Genomic DNA, 18,854 nt, shown 5'->3' with positions numbered 1-18,854 from the left:
AATATATATATATATATATATATATATATATATATATAAACGTTTTATTTTAGCTAGTTGCCAAAGTAACATATCTCATTTTAATTTAGTTTAAATTCATGTATACTAAAATAGCACTGCCCCAAATAATCGTATTTGTACTAAGTTATTAAATTAATAGCAAATATACCCAGCCAGTTCACTATATTGTGCCAAAAAGAAACAACGTAAAAGGCACTACATAATAAGAATAAGAATAAAATCATATGAATAAAATATTTTGCCTCCTGTTTTGCTATGGCAAAGTTTTTTGACTTCAGGCCTATCTATTGTTGTTTCTGGTTATGTAGCTATGCTTTACGCAGATGTGCTGCAACCCAAAATAACACAGATGTAGAAAAATGCAGAAAAGTTTGATTCAGCCTCGAAGCTACATATTTTTTATCCTGTCACGTATTTACCATCTCGTCGTCTGAAGCACACACAGCTGTCTTTGTATCAGCATCTCTGCCGATGTGGATTCAGAGGCTCAGAATCAACAGAGCTGGATTCCACCAGGCAGCTGTTGGGCTGAACGTGACACGGTGCAACTCAGCACAGATCCTGGTGCCTTTCCCTTCCCTCTCCTCGCATGTAAGCAAACCATATCAACATTTATGCAACTGATGTCTCTCAGGAGACCTTGATAAGAGTGAGAGTAGTTTTGAATCGCAATTGCTTTACAGTTTCTTGTTTACTATTATTTAAATACATATAATTGTCAGAGGGCCAAATGTGTGGATCTTTTCCTCCAACACAGTGTCAAACATTTCAGTGGCAGCATTGGTAAACAGTATAAGAAATCTCACATAAACATATGAGCATCTACCGCCCACTTAATCCTGAATGACTCACTGCACATAGGTGTATACAGTATTATAAAACAATATCAAAAATGCATTATTTAATGAATGGTCTCTTTGATTAGGCTACCTGTTCACATTTTCTTTCTTGTTCACATTTACATTAACACAAATAGAGGGGTTACCATATATGGTCTTATAGTAGGACTGCTGTGATAACTGTAAAAAACGTATATAGCTCCAGTCACACTTCAGTACAATTCCTGTAATCTGAGCCACCACGTGTGGGCTGCGGTTTCCCTTTGAAACGCCTTACAATGTGAACTGCGCCCCCCCGTGGACATTGTGTTTGATGTTCTGTACATTTTCACTAATAGGTGGCGCTGTTTTTTCATGTCATTTGATAAATGTAAGTAAAGGCTTTACAATATCTTTCAAAGCAGTATAAACAATTGGTTAAATAGGGATATATTTAAAAGTCAGTAACAACACTTTTTGATGAATAAACAATAACAACACTTTCAGATGAATAAACAGTAGTTTTAATGAAACATTGAAGGAGGTCAACATCAGTTCATGTATTTATTGTCTTTACATTATAAATTGAAAACTGTTATATTTAAATCTGTAAATGATTTAACATATAATATATAATATCTTTATCTTCATCGTCAATATAACATATAAAATATATTTGTAATATAAACATTCAAAGTTTGGGGCAGATTTTTTAAATGAAATATATTCTGTTATTCAGCAAAGACACATTAAATTGATCAAAAGAGACAGTAAGCATATTTATAATGTTACAAAAGATTTCCATTTTAAATAAATGCTGTTATTTTTATTAATCACAAATCCTGAAAAAAATCACAGTTTCACAAAAATAGTAAGCAGCACAACTGTTTTTACTATTGATAATAATAATTAATTTCTTGAGCACCAAATCAGCATTTTAGAAGGATTTCTGAAGGATCATGTGATACGGAAGTCTTTAGTAATGGCTGCTGAAAATGCAGCTTTGCCCTCACAGGAATAAATTGTGACCCTGGACCACAAAACCAGTCTTAAGTGTAAATTTTTCAAAATTGAGATTTATATATAATCTGAAAATTGAATAAATAAGCTTTCCATTGACGTATGGTTTGTTATGATAGGACAATATTTGGCCGAGATACAACTATTTGAAAATCTGGAATCTCGTGCAAAAAAATCAAAATATTGAGAAAATCTCCTTTAAAGTTGTCCAAATGAAGTCCTTAGCAATGCATATTACTAATCAAAAATTAAGTTTTGATATATTTACGGTAGAAAATTTACAAAATATCTTCATGGAACATGATCTTTACTTAATATCCTAATGATTTTTGGCATAAAAGAAAAATCTATAATTTTGACCCATACAATGTATTTTTGGCTATTGCTACAAATATACCCCAGCGATTTAATACTGGTTTTGTGCTCCAGGGTCACAATTATAAATTATTTATGTTAAAATATATTAGAATATAAACCAGTTATTTAAAATTGTAATAATATTTCACTATATTACTGTATTTTTAATTCAATAAATGTAGCCTTGGCGAGCATAAAAAATGCTAAATAAACCTTGACAACCCCAAACTTTGGAATGGCATATTGCAATACATGTTACATTTTTAAAATGTTAAAATGGAGTATAACTAGTGATCATATTATAAAATATTATTTGATAAATTCAGTTGTCCAGCCCCACCCCCAAGAACAGTATTTCCAGGAATCCCCCTTATGATTGCCCAAGGGATTCCTGGGAAAACTGGACCCCGGGGATGGGGAAATGATGGAATGCATTGATGGAAGACTGGCAACAATAGAAGCACATTTAATCCTAGAATTACCAACACCTGGTCTACCAAATAAAGCTAATGATAAACAACAATGGTTAGGCTACTGCTAATTATAAATGAGTATTTTATTCAATTGCAATCTCAAATTTGTCATTTAAAATCAAGGTATCTTGCGTTCAGTGTATTGCCCTTCCTCCCGAGCTACAGTGCTTCATCTCAGACTCCCAGTTGACCAGAGATGCAGCACTGCACCTTGGGCCTGAGGACTGTAGGGCGAATGAATCATGCAGGACTCCTTTTGTGTTTTCCATCTTACCATCTTTGATCAACATGGACTACGACCTCCTACGTCCTGTTGATTACATGGGAGGTGACTCAGTCTCATATAAAGAACCAGAGGATGAATTTGGATGAATTCCTCAGTTTGTCACCGAGCCAGCCGGCCTGACCTGCAGCTATTAAACCTAAAGATCAGGGGCAGAAGATGAATATTCAATTACACATTGATAGATGGTATTTATTTAGTGTTTTCTCCCTTTTTGGACAAAAACACTGAGGAAAGTTGATGGATGTTTGTGGGGGAAGTGTTGTGGGTGTACAGGAAATGGCTTTGACCTACATGCCCTGATCTCCCTACAAACCTCTCAGCTTTTCCTTCCTATTCCAGTCTTGATCCTATGCTTTGGAATATGCCACCCAGGATAACAGAAAGACTTTATGTAGCGATTCAGACACAAATAAGCTTGCCAGCCTGACAGCGGGATATTTAGCATGAGCTCTTGCCTCTGAAAGTGGCTGACACCCAAGAAAAACCTTGGAGCTGCGGGACTCCAATCCACTAAACAAACAACTGCACACTTGCTCTGACTTCCAGCGCTTTTCTGCCCCCAGCGGTATACGGCTAAGACTGGCTCTGCTAGATCGGTGGTTACAGAACAGGATGTTTATTCCTGCAGTGGACATCTGTATACACAAGTTCAAAGCAACATCAATGCAGAGCCGTCTGCTGTAGTGACCCTGAGTCAGTGTACCGCAGAATGCGAGGCCACACCCCTTTATACACAACCACTTCCTCTGTCTCAATCAGACCGGTCCGCAGGGAAGCCGGGTTCAAGGGGACAGCCTTTCTCATCCTATAAAATCCCAACCGAACAGAGGTGGTTAAACAGGCTGATTTGACACATATTCAAGAAGCAGGATGTCTGAAAAGATTCATAAACCTGTCAGAATCCAGCCCAGTGTGAGTTTTATCTTCTCTAATGGCGCTTTTCCACTGCATGGTACGGCACGGTACGGTTCACTTTTGGGGGGTTTTCCACTGGGTACAGTACCTGGTACCTGGTACTTTTTTTAGTATCACCTCGGTTGAGGTTCCAAGTGAACCGTACCGTTACCAAAACGTGACGTGTAAACTCTGCTGATCACGGATTGGCCGGAGAGAATCGTCACTATCTGCGTCACTGAACTTGCGACACAAACACAAAAGAACCGCTAGATTTAAATCAGCACAGCCAGCGAAGGATCGAACGCAACTGTTTTGAATGGGCACACCTTTTTTAACAACCAAAAAGTGTCTGTTTCGTTGTCTGTTGAGGAAGTACAGACGTTCCTCTCATTGATAGCAGAGGAGCGGATCCAGCGAGAGCTTGATGGGGCGACGCGGAATGAAAACGTTTTTCAGGAGTTGCGGCAATAGAGGCGGCGCAACTATAACGACATGTGAATAATCCCGCCCACTCTAAAGAGGTACTGAACTGCAGGGAAACCGCAACCCGAGCCGAGCCGTGCCGTGCCGAGCCGAGTCGTACCACGCAGTGGAAAAGCGCCATAAGTAGCAGATGACATGGTTCAAATATGTTTAAAAGAGTCTGAGCCCTTCCCAATCATGTGATAACACCACACTGGCATCTGCATAGCAGAAAATCCTCGCTCTAGTGCCGTCAGCTCTCTGAATGTGCTGCTGTCTGATGCTGTGGTGTGTGGAAACCACAAAATGCTACTGTATAGCACCCAGAGCTGGGCTCATTCTCACAGACAGGCAACTCTTTGCGCTCCTTCTATATATTTTGTGGATCGTTTTCACTTCTCCATCCAGGAAGCGGGTGTGATTATGCAGGATCATTCGCTCGCTCTGACACAGCTCTCTAATGGCTTTTCCAGCAGTGCTGTGGTTTATGGAGAGAGATGAGGGCAGCAGGCATTAACAGACAGATATGCAGCTTATCCACAAGGTACTGTTTGCAGTTTACAGTAAAATCCTTTGGAGAAGCACTCAAGGGCTCGGTTGACAAGCACGTCTGGCTCCACTTTGTTGCTGTTTATAGACTGAAATGAAGCACGGTGACCTATTTCTGAGTACAACAAAGGAAAAACTTCCACTTAGTCTTCCTTTTAAGTATATTATATAGGAGCCTGTTTTCGTTTTAGTGTACAGGTTAATTGTGAGGTGAAGTTTAAGAAATAGTCACGTTGTGAGATATGAAGTCATGACTGAGATGTAGCCGCAATTATGAGATTTCAAGTCAAATTGTGAACTGTAATGTCACAGCTGTGAGATATAAAGTAACAAAATATATAATTGTGAGATATAGTTAAATTTATGAGATATAAAAGAAATTATATTCTGAGATTATAAAGTCACACTGTCGGTTATAGTCACAACTGCAAGATGTAAAGTAGAGATATTGAGAGATTTTAAGTCAAATGTTGAGATATAAAATCACAAATATGAGATACTGTCACAATTACAAGATTTAGATTTGAGATATAAAGTCACACTGTCAATCACAAGTGCAAGATTTCAAGACAAATTGTGAGACATAATGTTCTAAATGTGAGATATAGTCCCAATTATGAGATATACAATTGACACTGAGATATAAAGTCACAATTTCAAGATTTAAAACTCAATTATGAGATAATGTCACAATTACAATTAATAAAATGTACTTTTTGAGATATAAAGTCACAACTGAGAGATGTAAAGTAAAAGTGTGACAGATACGGTTCAAAAATGTCAGATAATGTCATAATTATGTGATGCAAAATATTGAAATATAAAATTTACATTCAGAGATAGACAGTAAACTGCAAGTCAAATTGTGACAGAGTCATAAGATGTAAAAATGTACATTCTGAGATATGAAGTCACAACTGCGAGATTTAAAGTCAAATGTTGAGATATAAAGTCACAAATATGAGATACTGTCACAATTACAAGTTATACAATTTAATATTTTGAGGTATAAAGTCACACTGTCAGTCACAAGTGCAAGATTTAAAGTCAAACTGTGAGAGATAAAGTCCAAAATGTGAGATATAGTCCCAATTATGAGATAAAATTTAGTCACAATTGCAAGATTTAATGTCAAATTGTGAGATATTGTCAACATTACGAGATATAAAATGTACTATTTGAGACATAAAGTCACATTGTGAAATATAAAGTCGCAACTGCAAGATTTAAAATTACATTGTGAGATAAAAAGTTGCAATTACCTTTGTTTTTATTATTTTTATACAGAAACGGAAAGGCTTCCATAACATAAAAAAAATCTCAAGGATATGGAAGGGAATACAGTATGTTATCACCTGAAGCATGTTGTGTCAACTGTCCATGTTGTGTCCCCCCCCTGCAGACTCTGTAATGAGAGATAAAGATGGAATCTCATAAACAGAAATTCCAGGATAATGTCACTGCTAATTCTACCATTCCAGTGTCATGTGCAACAGCCAAGAGGTACAAATATCAGTGATTTTCCACACATTTCTCAGTTGACTTTGTGTGAAAAGACTACAACAATTATCCTCATAGGGTTTCAGAATGCCCCAGGCGGCTTTGATAAGGAGGCTAAGAATCCCAACAAATCCCGCTTAATTGAATTTGTGGAGTATCAAATTGACTACAAAGCAGAAAGGCTCTTCCAAAAAAATGGGGGAAAAGTGGAGAAACAACATGAAAATTCCTAAGTCTTTTTTTGAGTCTTTTCCAACAAGTGAGAGCTTTAGGTTGTCTCGTATCCCCCTTCTGGAATCTCCCTCAGCCCATATAAGGAATTCTGAAGGGATTTTATTTTGGGATAATGGAAAATGTAGCTGCGCTTTCGATAAACATTCACTCTTTCAGCCTCTAACGGCCAGTGATTGTGGAAGCAGATAGTTTGTCACAGCTCCGTGTGCCCTCCCCTCCCCCCGGTCGCTCTCCGCCGTACTGCCTGCATACATTCCCTTTTCTAGTCACAGCCGGCGGGAGCCTGACGTAAAAGGCAAAAGAGAGCCGAAGGTGTAGAAGAAGCCAGAAAACTTCGAGGGAAATCTGCCTGAGTATGTGTAGCCGAGGCCTTGGGTCTCGTATTTGACAGATGTGAATATCCTTTCTGTGAGATATTATGGAGCCGGATGTCTCAGTTATTATTCCATGTGAGGGAAAACTCAACAAACACATCCTGCTGCCAGGCTCTACGCTTGTGGAGAAACTCATACTGAACTACTGCCTAATAAGTGAGCCCCAATAATAAACATCACATCCTGTTGGTTAAACCCTAGTTCCCAGGCTCTGTCCTACTTGGGAGGCAAGAGTTAAATTTGTCTCACAATGGGAATAGACTGGATATGTGAATCAAGATTTATCCCATGTCGTATTTTTTTTGTAAAGATACTTTCTCAAAATCCCCCAAAGTATGTTAATGGTTATTTCAAGCATGACATGCAAAGGATGTCTCAGATTTCTTGGCATGTTGTGTTGTATAAGGCAGTTCTGGCGGTTTGGCTGTATGCTGAGGTGAACCTCACACACCTCCAATCACACCAGATGGCCTTCAGTTTCTACAAACGCTGATACACACACACATAGTCTGGCCATTTAGGAGGAAGTCTACAGTCCTGATCTAAAGATTGCCTAAGTGTTACCAGCTTTACACACTTCACAGCACGCCAGCTGTTTTTTGCAATAGTTAAAAAAACAAACCATTCCAGAGACAAAACAAAAAACAGAGATTGTGGCAAGACTATGATTTAATGTCCAGTTTGAAAGTCACTTACAAATAGTATAACATTATTTTAGTTAGCTAAATATATTTTTGTTAACTGAAATAAAAATACAAGCTAAAATAATTGTATAAACAAATAAAAAAACATTGTATAAAAAAATCAGAACATATTACTCTTTAATTTTTAATTCTGTGTATAATATACATTTTTGAACCTTTAAAACCTGCACTGATTAAACATGAAACATGAAAAAATGCATTTTTAATATTATTTTACAGTAAGTTCTAATAAAAGATGTTATACATCTGGTGGCATTTATTCTGACGAAAGATAGAGACAAATAACTTGGCAGCTACAGAAGAATTTTTAACTAAAATAAAAATGAATATAAAATAAATATACATAAAAAACGAACAGAAGAAAATACAAATAAACTGAATCGTAAAAAACGGAAGAAATATTCATAATTAAAAGGTAATAAAATATGACTAAATACATAAAAAAATGAAAGCTATACTATACTTAGTACACTTCTCATGAGACACTACAACAGTGAAACAGAGCAGAGTGAATCATAGGGGTGATGGAAATGGCATGTGATCTGTGTAAACGTGTGTATGTGACCAGGAGAGAGAGAGAGAGAGGGATACGGTGAAGGAGCGAAAGAGAGAGTTATTACAGTGACAGGCCAGACTAGTGCCAAACCGCTCACCTCCACAGATGAGGCAGATGCTGTGTTTACACAGACACAGACTCTGGCTTGATAATGGAGAGCGCGAGCATGCCTAAACATTGCCTTTTAAGGTTCCCTCTCATTTCTCCCCATCTCCTTAAATCATCACGACAGGAAACGAGAAGGAGGGGAGGGAGGAGGGAGGGCACCCGCCTGTTACCCCTCTCTCTCTGCTCTGTCTAGTTCTTGAAGCTAATCTCTCTTCTGAAGACCAGGCTTATGCATTTAACATTCATCCATTCAAATAGAATATCAAATTAATAGCCGTTATCTATTTTAGATTCTTTTGGGAAACATATGTAATTCACGAGGATGCATTGTTAACGCACACCTTGTAGTGTTTTACTGGGAATGAGATGTTGTGTAATTAGAACAATGCTATGGGGTTTGTTTGCTTGTGATCTTCTGCTCAGCGCTTGTACTATGAATCTCTCCATACAACCCCTTTTTACGCTATCACTACTGTGATCAGAAATGATTTCAGTAAACTTACAATGTGAAAAATAGATGGTAAAAACTTGCAGCTGTTCCTGTAAAAAATATGGAGACAACCACCATAATTATTAATTAAAAGACTATTTCACCACTTGAGGGGTAGCTCACATAACATTAAAATAATGTAATAAATATGAACTAAACAGCATAAAATGTAACAAACAACCTAATGTACATAACTCTTCAAATAAATAAGGAGAAACTGAAATATTTAAATAAAATGCAATGTGATGTGTCATGTAGGGGATTTCTGGGAAAATATTATTATTATAATTTTTTTTTCTTTCTTTTCATTTTTTATTAATGTGACTATTTAAAAAAAAAAACATGCAATTATTTGTATTAATTCAACTTAACAGTTAAATCTAGATTCCCCCCATGTTTAATAAGATAATTTACAACTAATTAACCAAGTTTTATTGTCACAGTTTTGCTTTTTTCTGTTAAAATAACAAAATATATAAGAGAATATTAAGGCCAGATTTATCAAACTCAGTTCTGAGAAAAGATGTTAGCTATGTAGTGGCATTTAGTCTGGCAAAAAGAAGAAAGCTAGAAAGGCCGATTTATGCATTGTTTTTTGTTTGCATGTTACTTCTTGGGTCAATTTTATGCTTGATGCCTTCAGACTTTCTCTGCTAAGACATGCCATTCTCATATGCCACCTCTTTCTTCAACAAATGTGAAATATTCATTTGACAAGGTTAAAAGGAAGGGAAAACATTTGCATTTGACTAAGAGATATGAGATCATTAACATTTCTCAGTTACATCTAAACATCATAAAAACCAACATCCCCTTTTACAAGCCAAAGGCCCAGCAGGAGCGCTTTACAGCCCAAAAAGGACCTGACAAACCCCTAAAGCATTCACAAGTAATTGGAATGTGGACTGGTGTGTATGTGGAAAAAACACTCCCAGACAGACAGGACAGCGCTCTCTATCAGCACCTCAGAGCTTAACTGGGGGTTGTGCTATAGTCCCTAAATGTCACATGTGAGTTTTTAAGGGGCCTGAGTCTGTGTGGACCCATATGAGTGGGTGGACATGGGCTTTGGGTAGTCCCTGGTGAGCACCTAACCCCCCTTCTTTCTCTTTTCCCACTGTTCATGTGAAAGTGACCCTGGGAACTGGGGTCCCCAGGGGCTTGGGGAGGGGAGCAAGTGATTCAGGGGACAGGCCAAAGCACCAAGGCCGCCACAGGGTCATGTGAAAGCACTCTGCTGTGATGGCTGCCAGACTTTTGACTCCTCACAAAATAAATAATGCACTTCCTTTCCCTCCCTCACTGTCTCCATCTCAATACCCCATCCCTCTATCTAATCTGTCCATCTGTCCATCAACACACATGTGATGTTCATCCATCCAGAATAAGACTTACAGTATAATGTAGATTGGAATATAAGACTTTGAGAGTTACAGGATTTACAGGCGGCACTGGCAACAATACGGTAAACAAATTTGCATACAAATGAAAGGTTTCACAGCTAATGAGGAACTGTTGGTGCTCATTTGAACCTTTTCCAATTTAGGGCTACAATAAATACTATGAATTGTATTGTATATTATGAGTAAATAATACAAAATAATACAATAACAAATAATGCAATACAATATACAGTGCATATATATATATATATATATATATATATAATATTTAAATATAATAATATAAAAATATTATAATAATAATTCAAATTATTGGAACATTTTTACAAATTATTTTATAAAAAAAATAAAATAAATGTTACAATAATTTTTAATACATTTTTTTTTAAAGATTTGAAACACCACACAAACTAGCCAATATACAGTGTATATATATATATATATATATATATATATATATATATATAATATTTAAATATAATAATATAAAAATATTATAATAATAATTCAAATTATTGGAACATTTTTACAAATTATTTTATAAAAAAAATAAAATAAATGTTACAATAATTTTTAATACATTTTTTTTTAAAGATTTGAAACACCACACAAACTAGCTAATAGATGGTTAATAGAGATATTGGTTTGAAATCACACAACAGTTGTAAACATTATGTCAAAATCTATTGTTTATGTTGAATGCAGCCAGATTGAGTGTGCTCAAAGTCTGTCATCAAAAATCTAAAAGTTATACCAAGATGGGCCATAACTGTTCTTTTTAAGCTATTGGTGCAAACTTTCAGTCCTTCTGCAATGTGTTCAAGGGCTAGATTATCATGTCTTTTACTTTATATGGGCATGCTAAGATTCAGCTCGAATGTGTTGGAATGTGTGTGTGTGCGTGTGAAAGACTCAGAGTATGTTTCAGTAGGTCACCAGAGTGGCATCCCTGGACTAGGAAAGTTAAACGCTGACCCCAAGCCTAACAACAGCTGGCCACATCTGCTGGCTCTCCTCCTCCTCCGCTCCCCCCCTGCATCTGATATTTGCAACTTTCCAGAAACAAAGGATGGGAGGAACGGAGGAGAGAGTGTGGGGGATGGAGGTCTGCCCCTCATTTCTCTCGCTCTAACAATTTCATTAGACACTGCTGCTGAGATATTTAGTAAACTTCCTAATGTGCTTATTGACAGGAGATACTGCACATGGTGGAAAGTTGGTGTAGTCTGAGAACTTAGTGAGACATTGAAAGTAATAGATTTAAGTCGGTTTTCTGAAAATTTAAACAATAATTGCTTAATAGCGCACATGAAATTTAGTCAAATTAGGGGACATTTTGACTACAGTTTCTTATTTAACATCTGATTTCACAGAATTCAAGTTCAAAGTCAAATTCAAAGGCCAGTTAAACAGCTGCCGGATCACATTCCCCAATGAAGCTTTCGAGACTGTGCTCTGTGAGGTCAATTCACATTTTGCCCCACTATCCCCAGGTGAACTCTCCTGTTACACTTCCTAGCACACACTCAACCTGCAGCACACAAGCACAATGCAAGTCATCTGCGATTCATCAATACCATTTGAAAACATAAAACTAGGTTTTCATGAGTAATTCCATCCTGTCTTAATCAGAGGACTTTGATTGAGCTTTGATTCATAAGTGCACTCCTACAGGAAAGCCACATTTGGTGATTGTTTCCTAGCACCCTATTGCTCTCAGTACCTGAAGGGGAAGCGCTCACTGTATCAGCAGAGTGTTTTTAGCCAGCTGGATCAGCTCAGTGTCACCCTGCTCTCAATGACAGCTTGACATGCCTGGTATGTCACAGTATCTCATGAGCAACATGAGCATTGACCAACCAACAAATGAATTTGCTACATTTACTGAGTCGAACTGAGTCGGATGTTTATAATAGTAGGTTGAGATAGACTTACCGCAGTCTGTGTTTTGAAGAAGAAGGATCGTTCACACTGGTCCTGGCCGATTTGGTTGGGTTGGGAGGGTGGTTGGGTGTTTGGTGTCGGGATGGGTAGAGATGCAGAGAGGTGGTCCCCGCTCATGGACGCTGTGCGCTCCACCGTCTGAAGGGGGTTCCCGGTGCGAGGCTCCTTTTTGAAGCATGGCCGGCTTGGGGAGCAAAGACTTTTCTTTTACCTTATATGAGGCAAGGGGCAGGCTTACTATCAGAGCGGCACGTCAGGGAAAGCCTCCCGAGCTGCCTGATTGGCTGGTGTAAGAGCCCCCATGACCCCGAGCTGTGACCCGCGGTCTGTGAGGATGAGAAGAGACGGGGAGGGAGGGCTCAGGCTAGGGGGCCGGGCCTGCCGTCTCAGTCTAAGGAAGGCACGTTTGACAATTTTCATATTTCTTCTAAATTTGGAGATTTCTGCCTGTGCTGGAGTCTTGGCCGGCCTCTCTGAGAGTCCATGTGGAAACCATTAACAACAGAGGGCTCTTTGCCATTCCTGCCTGGGAACACACAGGCTCTGCGCAGACACAGTTATTTAAAATAATTAACTTCCTCTCAAAAGCACTGCGCTTCCCCATATGGGAAAGCATTTGCTTACAGAATGCTGGGAATCATATACAAGTCACAGTTAGAAAAGAGTTAGAGAGGGGGTAAGAAAAAAAGAGAGAAAGAGGTTTGTTTATTTTCCTCAAGGAGGCAGAATTGCAGTTGGGCTCAAAAACTGGGTCTTCACACAAAGACGTTGTGTGAAGACACACACAAGCCGCTCTGTTGGCGGCTGTTCAAACTGTAACCAGATAAAACGTCACAATAAATTTGGGCAAATCAGAATATCAAGCCAAAATTGTAACATTATGATTATATCACAGTGTAGAAATAAAAGCCAGAGCAAGTTGTCACATTTTTACTCTATTGATTATTATACACATCCTAAAGTCATAAAAACACTATTGGACATTTCAATGGTTATTGCCCAGAAAAAAAGACATTTAATACACCAGTGTGGGTTTATTATTTCCAAATACAAATTTCTTTACTGGCATCAATGGTTCCATTAAGAACTTTTTAACATCCATAGAACCTTTTCAATGCACAAAGGGTTCTTTATAGTGGAAAAAAAAGGTTCTTTAGATTATTGAAATGTTCTTCACATTAAGAAAAAACTGTTTTGTGAAAAGTTCTTTGGGGAACCAAAAATGGTTCTTCTATATCATCACTGAAAAACCCCCACCTTTAGAACTAAAACTATTTTGATATTTTAATTTTAGTTTGGAGGACAGAAATCATGTGTTATTTTTTAAATTCTAAATATCCTAGTTGTGAAGTAGATAGTTTGAAACCAACCACTGCTAGACTTTTGGCTCAAAACCTTCTGAGACGTAACCCTTGTGACAACTTTCCCGTGTGACATCTCGTCCCGGACTAAAAAAATATTTAGATGAAGCCGCTGTATGTTTTTGCTTTTATGACACAAAGATTAACGGCAGTGAAATGGTCATCTTCAGGATGATGGACACTGTGTGTAACAGGCCTAGGGAAAACTGTTATCTAATAATATAATATGGCTCTGGAGATCATCATTACACTGACCGCTGGCAACACAAACAGTTTGCTAATGAAATCACACACCCACATGGATAAACTGGAATCTGTGTGTTAATGATTAATCTATTAGTCAATTAGCGTTTTTCTGTGGAAGTCTTCAGATGGCCAGATTTGATATTCTTTTTAAGTGTGTTTTTGTATTTATTTAATTGTAATGTAATACTCAGTGTTGTCTTACATATGCTGACCCCTTTCTAATTCTGAGAATGTACATATAAGCAGCAGACCTTCACAAACCAGACATTCATTCACACCGCATCTCGGCATCAATGGACCAAGACATCTGCTGAGAGGAGAGATAAGAGCGATTATAAAGGAAAGCAAGACAAAGCCTTGACCTTGGGCCGTGCTCGCCGCCAGATGAATTTTCCTCCTGGACACGTCGAGCCACAGAGGTCAAAGAGGCAGATTGGATATGGCTAAACAGAGAGCGAGGGGGTGGTGAGGTCTGTCTGTGAAATGTCCATCACGGTTAGATCCCCTTCTCGCCCTCGTCCATAAAGGAGCCTGCAAAAGACTAATGTTTAGAGGGGCTGTCTCCTCCAGACCCATGCTCTGGAAAGACTAAATTTAGACAGGAGTGAAGTGGAGAAGCGTGACAACACGGTGTCAGTGTGAGCCATTGTTCGGTGAGTCCTTCATTAGCTTCAGCGAGTGGCAGAAGAGGTCGCCCCCTAGCTCTCACCGAGAAGTCTTAAAAAGGCAATGTTTGGGGAAGATTCTCTGTTTACATCTGGAGAAACGGGGGCTTTTAAAAACAGCAGCCAACCCGTGCCTCGTGGCTTGGCAGCCCTGAGCGTTAATGGCCTGGCTGATGAGTTCTTTTCCTCCAAATAGAGAGCGTCATACTAGTGGAGCGTAGCAGTGTAATTTCCCTCTTTGCTAGATTTCTTTATTTTATGATATTTGAATAATGGCTCTGGATGCATGTCTGGGTTTTATTCTCTTTATGGTGTCAAAATGATAATGTATATAGCTGGAAAAAAAAAAAAAGTATTGCAGAAGCAAAGTCGTTTTGAATTGCAAAAATAATGTATGTGGTAAACAAAATGGAAAGAATTATAAAACTTTTTCTCGCCAAGAGATTTTTTGTCAGCAATTACTTTGCAATACCTATTTTTATGTCAATAAGTATATTTAAAAATATCAAATCTGGCCATCTGAAAACATTTATAGAAAAGCATAAAACAATGAAGAGTGTAGAACAATTACATAACATGCTTCTTTGTCTTTTGTGCAATTAAATACATTTTTTTTGCAACTAAATGCATCATTTGAACTCTATACCCATATGTTTTGCAACTGTTTTCTGCCACAGACTTTGAGCCCACACAGTACAGAACAGAACAACGTGTTTAGTTCTAGTGATAGATGACTCGTTGAGACTCGTACACAGCTCAGATATACAAAGATGAATACAATCTGCAAGACTGTTTACATGAATGTGTATTTTTGGGGGGCTTTTGCTTGGGTTAACAAACTGTGACGGACTGATTCTGAACTTTTAAGTTAACAATACAGGTAACATCTTGAAACCATTGCAAAAACGGGAAATTCTGAGACCAATTTTACAGTCCATTTCCATTAAAAATATCATACTGGTGTCTTTAATTAGTGGACCTTGCAAGAGGTTCAGCATGTGACTCATCACGAAACATTTGTTATATGAAATATAAAAGATTTCACAAAAGATTTCTATTTCAAATAAATGCTGTTCTTTTGATCCTTCTATTTATCAAAGAATCCTGAAAAAATGTAGCCCGGTCAATTGATTTCAACGGTGATAAGAAAATGTATCTTGAGCAATAAAATCAGAATATTAGAATGATTTCTAAAAGATCATGTGACACTGAAGACTGGAGTAATGATGCTGAAAATTCAACTTTGCCATCACAGGAATAAATTACAAATAGAAAACAGCTATTATTTCATAGTATTACTGTTTTTTTTACTGTATCTTTGATCAAATATATGCAGCCTTGGAGAGCAGAGACTTCTTTCTTTTTTTAACTTACAACTTTAAAGAAGGAATTTGAGCCATATTTATGGTCCATATAAATACAAGCATTTTCCCAGTATTGTAACACAGGCTAATACCACAAATGGTTAAAATGACTATATAAATGAATTAGAATTTTAAGATGATCCCTAAGTAATTACAAAAGGCAGTGAGATTTCAGCCTTGATATCATAATATGTACATTTATTTTTGTATCCTTGGTGTCTTTAATTAGTGGACCTTGCAAGAGGTTCAGCATGTGACTCATCACGAAACATTTGTTATATGAAATATAAAAGATTTCACAAAAGATTTCTATTTCAAATAAATGCTGTTCTTTTGATCCTTCTATTTATCAAAGAATCCTGAAAAAATGTAGCCCGGTCAATTGATTTCAACGGTGATAAGAAAATGTATCTTGAGCAATAAAATCAGAATATTAGAATGATTTCTAAAAGATCATGTGACACTGAAGACTGGAGTAATGATGCTGAAAATTCAACTTTGCCATCACAGGAATAAATTACAAATAGAAAACAGCTATTATTTCATAGTATTACTGTTTTTTTTACTGTATCTTTGATCAAATATATGCAGCCTTGGAGAGCAGAGACTTCTTTCTTTTTTTAACTTACAACTTTAAAGAAGGAATTTGAGCCATATTTATGGTCCATATAAATACAAGCATTTTCCCAGTATTGTAACACAGGCTAATACCACAAATGGTTAAAATGACTATATAAATGAATTAGAATTTTAAGATGATCCCTAAGTAATTACAAAAGGCAGTGAGATTTCAGTGGCAAGCAACTCAATCACGTTTCTCCAAAAGCATCCTTTTATCAGGAGAGATGGCACAGAGACCTCTGCAAACATAAAAAACTCAGCTGGGTCAGACGAACCACTCTGCAGAGGATACGGCAGGTCATTGACTCAAAATAGATAAAGAGGACAAGCCTTGATATCATAATATGTACATTTATTTTTGTATCCTCTGATGCTTGCATTGCGATTTATGAAAGCTAGTGCATTAGCAGTGACCCAGAAATAACAAAAAGGGCATTGAAGAGCATCACAGGAAAATAAAAATATTCCATTTGCCAATAATTTAAAGAAAGTTACTTACTGTGACTGGCTTATGGACATTTCTATCAAGTCCATTAACCTTCCTTAAGTCAAGCTAAATGTTATAAATGCATGTTTATCACATAAGAGTCATATCCCGTCGCTGTCCTCTGAATGACCTCTCTGTACGGCAGGAATACCTTGCAGTAGATCACCGTTCCTTGGCCATACTCATATGACAGTCATTGGATTATCTCTACACGCTCAAGATTCATTTGCTTTACCTTCACATGCCCTGAAGGAAGAGAGCCAGCCAAGGTGTCTAATTTAACTGGCCTGTCACATCTGGTTGTACTTACGTCCACCAGAGCAGGTTCAGCACATCCTTTAGCACATAGCCAGGGAGGTAAATGACAAAAGCCATGCGCGCACACATGGCAGGATGTATCAGCAATGGGAGAACAATAGATTCCCAGTGCCTGACAGCTGGAGCTGTGCTCTGTGTTTGATGGAGACCAGTGGGGTGTTCTCATTTTTTACATGTATTCCTGCAGCACTGTTTACACTACATCTGACACCACTGGATCTTACGGGTTTCTTTGTACAGTGGATTCAAAAGTCTAAAAAAAAGTCTGTGAAAATACATTTATTTGCACTGAAGCAGCATATTAAAGGGATAGTTCACCCCAAAATGAAAATTCTGTCATTAATTACTCACCCTCATGTTGTTCCAAAGCTGTAAGACCTTTGTTCATCATTGGAACACAAATTACGATATGTTTGATGAAATCCGAGGGCTTTTTGACCCTGCATAGACAGCAATGGAACTACCACGTTCAAGGCCTAGAAAGGTAGGACATCATTAAAATAGTCCATGTGACATCAGTGCTTCAAGCGCAATGTTATGAAGCTACGAGAATACTTTTTGTGAACATGCATCAAAGACTGACATGGAAGAGAAGAAATTGTTGAATAAAATTGATATTTTTGTTTTCTTTGCGCACAAAAAGTATTCTCGTAGCTTCATAACATTACGGTTGAACCCTTACGGGTTTCTTTGTACAGTGGATTCAAAAGTCTAAAAAAAAGTCTGTGAAAATACATTTATTTGCACTGAAGCAGCATATTAAAGGGATAGTTCACCCCAAAATGAAAATTCTGTCATTAATTACTCACCCTCATGTTGTTCCAAAGCTGTAAGACCTTTGTTCATCATTGGAACACAAATTACGATATGTTTGATGAAATCCGAGGGCTTTTTGACCCTGCATAGACAGCAATGGAACTACCACGTTCAAGGCCTAGAAAGGTAGGACATCATTAAAATAGTCCATGTGACATCAGTGCTTCAAGCGCAATGTTATGAAGCTACGAGAATACTTTTTGTGAACATGCATCAAAGACTGACATGGAAGAGAAGAAATTGTTGAATAAAATTGATATTTTTGTTTTCTTTGCGCACAAAAAGTATTCTCGTAGCTTCATAACATTACGGTTGAACCATTGATGTCACATGGACTATTTTAACGATGTCCTTACTACCTTTCCGTTGTCAGTTCCGTTGCTGTCTATGCAGGGTCAGAAAGCATTTGGATTTCATAAAAAATATCTCAATATCTTAATTTGTGTTATAATGATGAACAAAGGTCTTACAGGTTTGGAACAACATGAGGGTGAGTAATTAATGACAGAATTTTCATTTTTGGGGGGACTATCCTTTTAAGTAACGTGACCTACTGTAAAATGACCTACTTTTTACAAATATTTTTTTTAATGCAATTTTATTAACCCTTAAATGCATACCTCGGGTCTTTAGCGACCCGGGACATCATTCTCTACCCTCTCCCTCCTTCATATTTTTTTAAGTTAGACAAACTTTCTTAGTATTCCTCAATCTATTAATTATAAACAATATAACAAGAAGAAAATAGTAAAATATAAAAGAATGCCTGTTTTCTGATTA

General features: G+C 37.4%; 1 long non-coding RNA gene across 1 annotated transcript in view; it reads right to left on the bottom strand.

Moving 5' to 3' along the window:
- Positions 1–14,066, bottom strand: part of LOC107740134 (uncharacterized) — a 22,767-nt gene extending 8,701 nt beyond the window's left edge. The window contains exons 1-2 of the long non-coding RNA XR_001640059.1: positions 14,055–14,066; positions 3,547–3,554 (exon numbers count right to left, since the gene is read on the bottom strand). This is a non-coding gene — a long non-coding RNA (uncharacterized LOC107740134). The remainder of the gene's footprint in view (positions 1–3,546; positions 3,555–14,054) is intronic.
- Between the last annotated feature and the right edge of the window lie 4,788 nt (positions 14,067–18,854).

The sequence above is a fragment of the Sinocyclocheilus rhinocerous genome, unplaced genomic scaffold (genome assembly GCF_001515625.1).
Source record: "Sinocyclocheilus rhinocerous isolate Xijiao unplaced genomic scaffold, SAMN03320098_v1.1 scaffold584, whole genome shotgun sequence".
NCBI lineage: Eukaryota > Metazoa > Chordata > Actinopteri > Cypriniformes > Cyprinidae > Sinocyclocheilus > Sinocyclocheilus rhinocerous.
Note: the sequence above shows the minus strand (reverse complement) of the source record. Positions and strands in the feature narration are given on the sequence as shown.